This window comes from Hyaena hyaena, unplaced genomic scaffold (genome assembly GCF_003009895.1).
Source record: "Hyaena hyaena isolate Hyena2069 unplaced genomic scaffold, ASM300989v1 scaffold_3, whole genome shotgun sequence".
NCBI classification, from domain to species: domain Eukaryota; kingdom Metazoa; phylum Chordata; class Mammalia; order Carnivora; family Hyaenidae; genus Hyaena; species Hyaena hyaena.
This window is the reverse complement of record NW_024080635.1, coordinates 1,818,617-1,832,430: the sequence shown is the minus strand read 5'-3', so window position 1 is coordinate 1,832,430 and position 13,814 is coordinate 1,818,617.

Here is a 13,814-nt window from a genome sequence, read left to right as displayed (position 1 = left end):
ATCAACACCCTAGAGGAGAAAGCAGGAAACAACCTCCTTGACCTCCACCGCAGCAACTTCTTACTTGACACATCCCCAAAAGCAAGGGAATCGAGAGCAAAAATAAACTGTTGGGACCTCATCAAGATTAAAAGCTTCTGCACAGCAAAGGAAACAACCCAGAAAATTAATAGGCAACCAACGGAATGGGAAAAGATAGTTGCAAATGACATATCAGATAAAGGGTTAATATCCAGAATCTATAAGGAACTCACCAAACTCCACGCCCGAAAAACAAACAACCCAGTGAAGAAATGGGCAGAAGACATGAACAGACACTTCTCCAAAGAGGACATCCAGATGGCCAACAGACACATGAAATGATGCTCAGCATCCCTCCTCATCAGGGAAATACAAATCAAAACCACACTGAGATACCACCTCACGCCAGTCAGAGTGGCTAAAATGAGCAAATCAGAGAACTCTAGATGCTGGCGAGGATGTGGAGAAACGGGCACCCTCCTGCACTGTTGGTGGGAATGTAAACTGGTACAGCCCCTCTGGAAAACAGTGTGGAGGTTCCTCAGGAAACTAACAATAGAACTCCCTTATGACCCAGCAATAGCACTGCTAGGAATTTACCCAAGGGATACAGAAATGCTGAGGCATAGGAGCACATGTACCCCAATGTTCATAGCAGCACTCTCCACAATAGCTAAAACATGGAAAGAGCCTAAGTGTCCATCAACAGATGAATGGATCAAGAAGATGTGGTTTATCTATACCATGGAATACTACATGGCAATGAGAAAGAATGAAATCTGGCCATGTGTAGCAACATGGATGGACCTTGAGGGTGTTATGCTGAGCGAAATAAGTCAGGCAGAGAAGGACAAATACCATATGTTTGCACGTATAGGAGGATTAGGAGGAACTTGACGGAGGACCAAGGGGGAGAAGAAGGGCGGAAATGGTGGGGGAAAGGGAGAGAGGCAAACCATGAGAGACTCTTGAATGCTGACAAAAACTGAGGACTGATGGATGTGGGGGGGAGGGGGGGATGGGCATGAAGGAGGGCACTTTGGGGATGAGCACTGAGTGTTATGTAGAAACTAATTTGACAATAAACTATTTGTAAAAAAAAAAAATAAATAAATAAATAAAAAATTAAAAAAAAAAAAAGAAACAGCCTTATCCAGGTTCAAGAAAAAGGTGTTTTTTTTTTCTGTATTGCTCATTTTGTCTTCAGAAACCAATGTAATTATTATTTTCTGTACTTGGAGAATTTATTTTTATTTTTTTAAATGTTTTACTTATTTCTGAGAGAGAGAGAGAGAGAGAGAGACAGTGTGAGCAGGGGAGGGTCAGAGAGAGAGGGAGACACAGAATCCAAAGCAGGCTCCAGGCTCTGAGCTGGCTGTCAGCACAGAACCCAACGCGGGGCTCGAACGCACAATCTGTGAGATCATGACCAGAGCTGAAGTTGGACGCTTAACCAACTGAGCCACCCAGGTATCCCTATACTTGGAGAATTTAAAATTGACCTCAGTTAGACAACTGGGAATGCTGGAATGGCTAAGTTTGAAATGGTTAAGGCAGTTTTAGAATGAAAGAAATGAATTGAAAATTGATTCCTTCACATGAATGAGCTAATAATCTGTGATAATTTAAAGTTAGGTAACTTTTTTTGCAGTGCAATTATTTTATGTGAAAACCTAATGAGGAATTCTATGAATAAGATACTAGTTAAGAAAACAAAGGAAGTTATTAATGGAGCTCTAAACAGAAACAGCTTCCATCGAACATCTTTTCGCACCTTTCTGTCCCATGGTGGTAGGACCAATTCCTTAAATGAGATAGTTTCTGGGCAGAGAATCCCAAGCCAGGACACTTAGATTCTGTGAAAGAAGATTGTCTAACTGTTTGATGAGTGGGTAATACAGAACTCAATAAGAGGCAAAACTAATGGCAGACAGCACAAAAATCAGCAAAGACACAACCAATCTAAGCCCTGAGGTCTACAGTCACACACTTTGCAACAACTCTTAGAAGGAAAATAGAAACTGACTTGATCTTTGGCTGCCAAATTTCCAAGTGGACTAGTTCCTCTTACAAAGGCACTTGTCAAAACTTCTATCAAAAAAAAAAAAAAGAAAAGAAAAAAAAAAGATCGAAAGAGAAAAAAAAAGTTGGAAATTATTCTGACCATTAAAACAAGAGCAACTGAGACCTTTGTTTAAAAATAGTTTATTGCGGGGCGCCTGGGTGGCTTAGTCGGTTAAGCGTCCGACTTTCGCTTGGGTCATGATCTCACGGTTCATGGGTTCGAGCCCCGCGTCGGGCTCTGTGCTGGCTGCCAGCTCAGAGCCTGGAGCCTGTTTCAGTCTGTGACTCCCTCTCTCTCTGACCCTCCCCTGCTCACGCTGTCTCTCTCTCTCTCTCCTAGAAATAAATAAAAACATTAAAAAAAATTAAAAAAAAAAAATAAAAATAGTTTATTGTCAAGTTGGTTTCCATATAACACCCAGTGCTCATCCCCACAAGTGCCCTCCTCCATGCCCATCACCCCCCTTTTCCCTCCCCCCCACCCCCATCAGCCCTCAGGTTGTTCTCAGCATTCAAGAGTCTCTCATGGTTTGCCTCCCTCCCTCTCCCCCACTATTTTCCCCCTTCTTCTCCCCCACAGTCCTCCATTAAGTTCCTCCTAATCCTCCTATATGTGCAAACATATATTTGTCCTTCTCTGCCTGACTTATTTCGCTCAGCATAACACCCTCAAGGTCCATCCATGTTGCTACACATGGCCAGATTTCATTCTCTCTCATTGCCATGTAGCATTCCATCGTATAGACAAACCACATCTTCTTGATCCATGAGACCTTTTTTAAGGAGTGGGAAACCTCCTGCTTTCTGGAACCGAGCTGGTCTTTATGTTAAAGTGGCTACATACCAAGTCTGTTTATAGGATTCATTGTTGTCTGGGTTATGTGTTGATTTGCTATTTTTACCTTTTATATATAAAGAACTAAAAATATGCGAGAATAAAGGAATACATGGGTGGATATAATCTATAGAATATAGATCTAACTTCTGTTGTCTCAACATTCCATTTTTAACATAAACCTTTAAGACATGGGCCTATTTTTGTTTCGAAAATTATTTCTGCTTAAACAACAGTGTCAAATATTTATCTTTTAAAGATAGGAAGTTGGTTCGGTTTTAGCTATATATCGGTATAATTTTACATTTTTTGAAACTGTTGAGGCTGGGTTTATTTAAGATTGGCTGGGCTTACTGCCAGCTCTCTAGAAGACCTATAGATTTTCTTAAGAGTCCCCATAACAATATAGAACTGCTAACAGTAAATACACTTTCCATCTGTTTGAAGACTCATCAACTTCATTTAATAATAGAAAAAAAATAAAGGACTATCTACAACAGAAGTTGGGCCAAATCCTGCTTGCTGCCTTTTTTTTTTTGGCAAATAAAGTTTTATTGGAACACAGGCACACCCATTCCTTCCCACCTTGTGTATGCCAGCTTTTGTGCTACGGTCGCAAAGCTGAGTGGTTGTGACAGATCTCTTTCATCTGCAAAGCTCCAAAGAGTTACTATCTGGCACTTTACAGAGTGTGCCTAAGCAGTGATCTAGAATGTTGGTTGACACAAGAGATCTATTATTCCTCATGTAGGATAGGTGGGCATCACTGGGGTTAAACCTATCTGGTATGTATGGACCAATCTGTGAACATCGCAAAGATTTAAACATATCTGATTTGTATGAGGGTCAGGGAAGGGACACAACTGACCCATATGAAAGTTTTTTTTTTTTTGACGGGGGGGGGGAAGTTTCTGGAAATATCTTACCAGAAGAAAAGATGATCACTTTGCTCAACTCCAAGGAGGTATGCCTGAGTCTGCAGCGTGACAGCTATGGGCAGAAACTAAAGGAGGATGATCTTAAATCTTGGAGAGATTCTGGGAGCTCAGACTGCACTGCTTTGAACACCTGCCAAAAGCATGAGGCAGTGCAGGAGGGTGGGAGCACTGACTGCCCTGCATTTTGCAACTCTGCCCTCGCTCTCTCTTCCGTGTATCCTTAGCACAGCTAATGCAAGGGAGGTTAAATCCACCTGGATGGGCCCTACCGGTGAGCACCGCAGGCACAGGCTCCCAGCTTTTCCATGCCCCTATAGACGCGGCAGCAGACATCAGAGGGCTTGTCTGAGGATGCTTTTGGCTTCAAGAACAGGCATTCAGGCAAGCGGACGGTAATGGTTCTCAGTGTGTGGTTCTGGTGCAAACTAATATCTGAGAGCAGTTTTAAAAGGATTTGTTTCAAGACTCAAATGAGGGATTTTATGAACATCCTTGGGGGAGGAAATCAGATCACCTGGAATTAGCAAGTAAGGAGTGAGACTGCTCCGGGGCTCCCGCGGTCCTTGTCTGGGCTCCTTGGCTGCTTCTCCCTGCCAGCCTGAGGTTCCCCAGCCACTCCTAGAGGGCTAGCTTTCTTCTGCCCATTCATCGAGCTCTAAATGGCTGCCCCAGCCCTGACCTGACCACTGCTCTGTCCTTCAGGTAAAATTCTCCAAAGGAAAACACCTCCGTTTCTGCCCAGCAAAAGCTGGGCTCTGTGGGGTCACGTGGCACCTTGGGTCAGGCAGCCTCGGATCAAGAGGTTAGGGTGGGCCGGCCCGGGTGTTGTATGGAAGCTGGGGCTGGGTGATAGTATGAGGGACAGATCCTCTGAGGAGGAGCCCCGGAGAGAACAGAAATACTGTCCCACATGTCTCCTTTAAAAAAGTTTTTTCATGAAAATGTGTTATTTGTTTCCTGAGATAGAGAGAAACAGAGTGTGAGCAGGCGAGCGGCAGAGAGAGCGGGAGACACAGAATCCGAAGCAGGCTCCAGGCTCTGAGCTCAGATGGCCAGAGTGAAACTCACTGACTATGAGATCATGACCTGAGCCAAAGTCGGATACTTAACCAACTGAGCCACCCAGGTGCTCCTGGCCCCCACGCCTCCTAGATCAAGTAAATCAAGGCAGACAGGAAATTTTACCGGAGCAGGCATTGTACACCACCAGGAGTTCCCAGAATCAATGGGGAGAAACCTGCAGGTGGCTGGTTTTTCCATTAGTAGGAGAGCAAAAGTCAACTCACTTATACATACTCAGGAGAACTGAATTTGAAAACGGCGTTCGTACAACAACTTGTACCCACATGCAAAGGATCATAGCAGCTCTATTCATAGCCTGAAGGTGGAAACACCCAAATGTCCATCAACTGATGAATGGATAAACAAAATGTGGCATATGCAGGCAGTGGGATAGTCTTCGCCCATCAAAAGGAAAGAGGTACTCATACACTCTATCGACAACATGGATGAATCTTGAAAATATTCGATGAATCTTGAAAACATTACGCTAGGCCAGAGAAGCCAGTCATAGAGCACATCATACTGTATAATTCCACTTACATAAAATGTCCAGAATAGTAAATCCATAGAAGACAAAAAACAAAAACAGAAACAAAACAACAAACGGCGGTTGCCAGGGGCTGGGCGGGGAGGAGGGAACGCAGGTTTCCCTTTGAGGTGGAGGAAAAAGTTCTGGAACAGGATAGTGGTGACAGTTGCACAACACCGTGAATGCATTTAATACCAAAGGGTATTATTGCCACCTTAAAATGATAGGTTGGTTTTATGTGTACTTCACCACAATCTTTTTAAAAACGTCTGTTTACTGTTTCTGGGGTTCCCGAGGTGTTCACGGCGGAGGGCGGGCGGGGCGTCGGGGCTGCCGGGACGGGCCGCGAGCCTCGCTGCGGGCGGAGGGCGGCGGCGGCGGGATGCGGGCCCGGGCGCGGCGCCCCGAGACGTCCCCGGGCCGGGGGAGCGGCGGGAGGCGCAGAGGCGGGCGGGCGCCATTTGCAGCCCCGGGCGCAGCGGCGGCGGCGCGCCGGTTCCGAGGGGCCGGGGACGGTCACAAAGGCGGCGCGGGCGGCTGGCGGCGGGGGCCCCCTCCTCCCCTCCCCGGCCTCGGGGCGGCGGCCCGCGGGGAGAGGCGGGCGGCGCCGGGGCGCACCGGCTCCGGAGCCCCGAGGCCGCCCTTCTCCGCGGCCGCCCGGCCGCCCCGCCCGGCCAGCCCCTCTCCTGCGCGCCCGGGAGGGGCTGCGGGACAATGGCCGCGCCGTCGCCGCCCGCGCCCGCCGCGCCGCCCGCCAGCCCGGGCCCGGCCCGACCGCGGCGCGGGGAAAGGCGGGAAGGCGCGCGGAGCCTCCTGGCGGCGGCGGCGGCGGCGGCGGGAAGGCGGCGCGGGGACGGCGCCCGGCGTGTGCGGAGCCGTCGGGCGCCGCGGACTCCCGGAGGGTCGGCGGCCGGCCGGGCTCGGGCTGCGCGGCGAGTGACGGGCGGCCCCGCGAAGGTGGAAACGGTCCCTCTGTTTGGTTTTGTGGGTCCTGCCTGGATCCGGGCTGTGCATTTCTGGCAGGACCGTCACCGAAGTGATGCTGCGTCCTTCTCACCCAGCGTGTCGTATCAAGTGGCACTCAATTTCAGCTTCGTCAATTTGTCTCGTTACTGATGCCGTTCACTTGGATGCTTGATTAAGATGATGTCCCACACGCTTCCCCACTGCACGGTGACACGTTTCCCTTTTGTACTTATAAAGTGTTATGGAGGGAGATATTTGAAACTGTAGAAATCGCCCATTCCCCATCAAACCTCTTTATATATATATATTTTTTATATCATATGGACTCGCAGTTTCCTGTTGTTATCTATTGGGCTAGAATCTGTTGCTGTCATTTATTTTAATGCTTCAGTTGTTCCAGATTTGGCGGGTGGAAGCACATGCAGGCCGGCGCTTGTGTCCACTTGACATGTCCCAGTGGTTACTTGAACGCTTACTTTCTCCCACAAGATGTTCCAAGTTACTTCTCCAAGGAGCTTTGGTTCTTTAAGTGGAGCGCTCTTACTTAGAAATGGATATCATCTGCTAGATATGCTCGTTGCTTTTGAAGTGTTGCTGCTTTCATGACCTCTCAGTGGACATTTCCACAGATAGTGTGATAGCTAGATTGACATCTAGGTGTCCATATGGAGATACAGACTGATATATACATAAATAACTCTAGGTCCAGTCCAATACCACAGGATTCATTCTACAGACGCAGATATAATGCAGGTTCATTTCTAGACCACTGCAATAAAGCGCGTATCACAATAAAGAAAGTTAAATGAATCTTTGGTTTCCCAATGCATATAAAAATTATGTCTATACTATGCTGTAGTCTTGTAAGTGTGCAATAGCATTATGGCTGAAAAGTGTACGATACTTTATTGCTAACAAATGCTAGCCATCATCTTTTTCAGCAAGTCCAACGACTGATCACAGATCACCGTAACAAATATAATAATAACCAAAGTTTGAAATATTGCAAGAAATGACCAAAATGACACAGGGCACAAAGTAAGCAAATGCTGTTGGAAATATGGCGGGACAGACTTGCTCAAAGCAGGGTTGCTACAAACCTTCAATCTGTGACACATGCTATACCTGGAAAGTGCAATAAAGTGCAATGCAATAAATCGAGGTGTGCCTGTAATTTCCTCCTTCTTCATTATTTCTGGTATAGCACGCTGTTGAGGTAAACACTACTGCATTTATTCTTTCAAAAAATTTTATTTTCATTATTCAAGTAAAATAATCCCTTCAATAAAATTTGAAACTACTGAAAAGTAAAGAGAGGAAAATCAACCCTAATTTGGCATAAAAATACAACCACGTTTTGTAGATTTACTCTCAGCCTTTCCTTTATGTGTCAGTCTCCTTTTTTGAGTTATGGAGATCATACTGTAAAAACAATTCTGCATCCTGCTTTTCACTCAAGTTTGTATGGGTAGGCAAGTCACAGCCCGCAGGTCAAACCTGGTCCACTGCTTGTTTTTGTCTACAAACTAAAATTGATTTTTAAATTTGTATGTATTTATTTATATTATTTTTTAAAAGTAAACTCTATCCCCAATGTGGGGCTTGAACTCACAACTCTGAGATCAAGAAGTCTTATGGCTGAGCCAGCTAAGCACCCCTAAAATTGGTTTTTATTATGTATTTATTTTTAATTTTTTGAAAATGTTTATTTTTGACAGAGAGAGACAGAGTGCGAGTGGGGGAGGGGCAGACAAAGAGGGTGACACAGAGTCTGAAGCAGGTTCCAGGCTCTGCACTGTCAGCACAGAGCCCGACGCAGGGCTCAAACTCAAATGAGCTGTGAGATCATGACCTGAGCTGAGGTGGGATGCTCGACCGAACAAGCCACCCAGGCGCCCCTAAAATTAATTGGTTTTTAAATTTTTTAATGTTTTATTTTATTTATTTATTTATTTATTTATTTATTTATTTCTGAGAGAGAGAGAGAGATAGCGTGAGCAGAGAGAGAGAGACACAGAATTTGAAACAGGCTCCAGGCTCTGAGCTAGCTGTCAGCACATAGCCTGACGTGGGGCTCGAACCCACGAACCGTGAGCTCATGACCTGAGCTGAAGTTGGACACTCAACTGACTGAGCCACACAGGCGCCCCAAAAATTAATTGGTTTTCAAATTAAAAAAAATATTTTAATGATTGTATATTTTTGAGAGAGAGAGAGCATAAGCAAGGGAGGGGCAGAGAGAGAAGGAGACACAGAATCAGAAGCAGGTTCCAGGCTCTGAGCTCTTAGAGCCTGACACAGGGCTTGAACTCACAAACTGCAATATCATGACCTGAGCCAAAGTCGACGCCCAATCGACTGAGCCACCCAGGCACCCTGGTATGAAATTCAAATTTAAGTGTCCATAAATTAAGTTTCATTGGAACACAGTCATGCATATTCATTTATATATTGCCTATAGCTACTTTTTGCTGCAACAGCAGAGCTAAATAGTGTAAAAGAGACTGTATTGCCCACCAAGCATAAAATATTATTTGGCCCTTTCCAGAAAAAGTTTGCCAACCCCTGAAATATTGTATCTTAATCACATTATTAAATTGGCTGCTAAACCTGTGCTTTGAAATATTCTGGGGGTGACCACCATATTTAGTACATTTTAGGTGCTTAATAAAGGAATTTCCTCTAAAGAATCCAGGAAGGGAAGGGAATAGGAGGAGGAAGAGGAAGAGGAAGAGGAAGAGGGATGGTTTTCAGATGTGTTGGTTTTCAGGTATTGGCTGAATTTATTATTTCCAACCAGTGGAAAAGGTGTCTTTTCACTAGTCATTAAAAAGAAAGATGTCTTTCATTAATCTTTCATGGCTAAAATAATAGCTTTTTAAATGCCCTTTTAAGAAGTTATTGAGGGCCAAAATAATCTTGTTGCTACCAAATTAGTAATATATCTAATTTTAGCTAGCTTTTCCTCTTAGCTTTTATAGACACTTTGGTGAGTTTTTAAAATGGCTCCGTAACAAATGTGGGAAGATCGTAGGGAGCTGAAGAGACCTCTCCTACCCTTGACCTCCACACCCCGCCAACCCCCAGCCATGGGGTCAGAGCAGGGATAAATGCTGAGAAACCACCTGTTTAGATCTCTTTGACCAAAAAACAGCCATGAGTTTATTGGTTTTGTTATTTATGTCTGTAGATTTTGAAAGTGGCAAGGAATTACTTTAATCCTTCTTCCATCGAGAGATGGGTCTTTGGACTCTGTTCTTGAATCCCGGTGGGTTTGTGACTGCTACAACCCTATAGTGTATGGCAGAAGTGATGTGTGATTTCTGAGGCTAGGAAAGGCCACGCACCTTCTGCTTAGTGCTCTAGGAATGCTGATTCCTGGGACATGCCTTCTGGGTTTGCTCCTCCCCATGGAACCCAGGAACCGTGAGGCAAAAAGCCAATCCACATGGAGATGTCCGTGTATAGGCGCTCTGCATGACAGTTCCAGTTAAGCCTAGCCTTCAGTCTTTCCAGCCCAGCCTTAGACATGTGAGCAAAGAAGCCACTTTAGAGTGATCCCTGCGGGGGCTCCTGGGTGGCTCAGTCAGTTAAGTGTCTGATTTCCACTCAGGTCAGGATCTCACAGTTTGTGAGTTTGAGCCCTGTGTCGGGCTCTGTGCTGACAGCTCAGAACCTGGAGCCTGTTTCCAAGTCTGTGCCTCTCTCTCAGCCCCTTCCCTGCTTGTGCTCTGTCTTGATCTTTCTCAAAAGTAAATGTTAAGAAAGAAAATTTAGAGCAATTCCTGAAGCCCCAGCCCTTTCAGCTCCCAGCTGTTAGTCACCAGCTGAAGCTCAGGATAGGGTAGAACACCGAACAGCATTCCCCACTGGGCTCTTCCAGAATTCCTGATGCACAGAACCAGTCAGCATAATAAAGTGTTTGTTTTATACCACCACATTTGAGATGGGTGTTGTGCAGAGATAGTAAGTAGAACACTACTTCTCAAGAAAGGCCCTTTTATATGATCATTAAGTCAATATAAATAATAAAAGCCATGGAGGGCAGAGGGATCATTAAGGGTAAAGGTAATTAGGATAACTGAATATTAAATTTAGTCCTAGTTTTCTAGCAGCCAAATAGATAAGCATAACGTTGCTGAAGGTCATGGTTCTCATTGTATCATAATAGGAAAGAGGACTATTTGCCAGCCAACGGGAAGTTTTTCTGGCACTAAACTCTAGTAGGAAGTTATTAAACAGTTTGTTCTATAAGGGATATTGAAAAATACAATAGGGAACTCCTTGGGGTGCCTGGGTGGCTCAGTTGGTTAAGCGTCCGACTTCAGCTCAGATCATGATCTCACAGTTTATGGGTTCGGGCCTCAAGCCAGGCTCTGTGCTGACAGCTCAGAGCCTGGAGCCTGCTTTGGATTCTGTGTGTCCCTCACTCTCTGCCCCACCCCCGCTCACACTCTGTCTCTGTTTCTGTCTCTGTCTTTCTCAAAATGAATAAACATTTTAAAAATTAAAGAAAAATATAATGGGTAACTTCTTGGGGCACCTGGGTAGCTCAGTCGGCTTAGTGCCTGACTCTTGGTTGTAGCTCAAGTCATGATCTCACCTTTGTGACTTTGATCCCTGCATCAGGCTCTGCGCTGCATGCAGAGCTGATTGGGACTCTATCTCTCCCTCCCTCTCTCTCTGCCTCCTTAGCTTGCTCTCCCACGTGCTCGCTTGCTCTCAAAATACATAATTTTTTAAAATATGGGCAACTTCTTTACCATCACTTTTATAGAATTCACAAGGGCTGTTTCAAATATGGACCATCAATAAAATCCAAGTACATGACACTAAGTCATAAACTCATATTGTCTAAGTGAACAGCTTGAATCAGAGACAGAGCTTACAAAATGTAGAGGAATGGACGATTAGCACATTCTTTTGACCCTTTGAGTAATCATACCAACCAGGCTTAAAGCAAGGCCTTGTCAACATCCAATTAATTAAAAAAAATATGTATTCTGGGGGCACCTGGGTGGCTCAGTAGGTTAAGTGTCCAACTTTGGCTCAGGTCATGATCTCACCTTTGGTAGGTTCAAGCCCTGTATCGGGCTCTGTGCGGACAGCTCAAAGCCTGGAGCTTGCTTGGGATTCTGCATCTCCCTCTCTTTCTCTGCTTCTCCCCCTCCATCTCAAAAATAAAAAAATATTTAAAAAATTTTTAATTAAAAAATGTATATTCTGGTGAATAACTGGATCGCAGGAATTCTGTGATGTTGATTAAAGGTAGTCCCTTGCATGATTGAAAACACACAAAAAAGAAGGTGGCAATGCCTATAACATCTCAACATGGAGATGGCACTGTAGACAAGTCAGGGCTAAGGCTGTCTTTTAGAAATAATCTTGGAAACTCATCAGAAAGAAACAATTCAATTTTTTAAGACAAGTAAAAGATGTGAGCTTCACCTAAAAAGATATATGCCTGGCAAATAAGCACATGAAAAGATGCTCAACAGCATTAGTCATTAGAGAAATGCAAATTAAAACCACAATACAAAGTAAAACCATACCACACACTTATTAGAAAGGCTAAAATCCAAGCCAAAAACCAAACCAAAACAAAACCTGATAATACCACACATTGGCAAGTACACAGAGCCCTGGAACTCTCATATGTTGTTGGTGGGAACGCAAAATGGTGCAGCTACTTTGGGAAACAGTTTGGCAGTATTTTGGAAAGCAGAGAGCACATCTAGCATATGACCCAGAAATCCACCCACGTATTTACCCCCAGTAAATACTCCTAAGTATTTACCCAAGAAAAATAAAAACTTAGGTTTAAACAAAAATCCATATGTGAATGTTTAGAGCAGCTTTTTTTTTTTTTTTGCATAAATACCCCAAACTGGAAACAATCCAAATGTTGTTTGTCTTATGGATAGATACATGGGTAGTATATTCATCCAATGGAATATTGCTCAGCAATAAAAAAGGAAGGATCTCCTGGTTACATGGATGAATCTCAACTTCTGTTTCTCTCGATGTAAGTTAAGATTCATTATGTTGAGGGAAACCAGACTCAAATTACCACCCAATGGTTAATATGGCAAATTTAAGGTTATATACATATTTTTACACATACACACACACACACACACTACATACTGTAGGATTCCATTTGTATGTCAGTCTGGAGAAAACAAATCTATAGGGACAGAGAACAGATCAGTGGCTGCTAGCGGATGGGAAAGGGAAGGGGGAAGCTTAACTACTAAGGTTCAGCAAGGATCAGCATCAGGGAAGTGAGCGAATTGTCCTGTATCTTGATTGCGGTACTAGCTATGTGACTCTACACCTTTGTCAAAACTCATAGAACAGTACACTAAAATGAGTGAATTTTACTCTATGTTAATTAAAAAATAAAAAATTTAAATTTCTAGCAGACTAATTTAAAAATGATTAGATAATATCAATATTAAATTATTATTAGTTTAACATTTATTTTAGTTTAACATTTTATTTAACTCACTAGGCTATAAGTATAATCTCGATACGTAATCAATATAAGAAATTATTAATAAGTCATTTTACATTTTTTGTACTAAGGTCTCAGGAATTTGGTATGTGTCTTGCACTTACAAGCCATCTTATTTTGGACTCGTCACATTTCAAGGGCTCAGTAGCTAAATGTAACTAGAGACCACCATATAGGACAGCACAAGTCTAGATCATGATCTTTTTCTTTTTAAAGACTTTATTTTTAAGTAATCTCTATGCTTGACATGGGGCTCGAACTCACAACCCCGAGATCAAGAGTCGCATGCTCCACTGACTGAGCCAGCCAGGTGCCCCTGAAAAAAAAGTAAGAGTAGTGTTTCCACCCTTGGGCAGCTATCATCAAATAAATAGTAGACTATCTCCATCAAGTAGAATATACTGCTTAAAATGGTCAGACTTTAAAAAAAATCTTAAGACAAATATAATGAAACGGTTAACATAAAGGTATAAATATTAACTCAAGGGAGTCTGACTTAGTCTTGCTGATGCAGCCAAACTGGCATCATCTTCAAAGTGACCTCACCCTCTCACTTGCATCTTCTGGAATACTCCCTGAAAATGCCATTCCCTTTCATGTTGCATTTGCTTGCGTTTTCTTGCACTCGCTTATCTCTTCCTCACCCCACACACCCATATATACACTTCTCCACCCTGGTGAAGACTTACTTCTCCTTTACAACCCATTCCCAGTGGACTGTCTGTCCCCCAAATCCCTGCTCCTTGAGGGCAGGAACCATGCCTTATTTTTTGCACGGTGGGCCCTCAATGTTGTTTTTTCTTCTAATGTTTCCTGAGTCCCTCTCCGTGATGCAGACCCCTGGGTGAAAGAGATACAGCCCTGCCCCCTAGTTTCTTATGG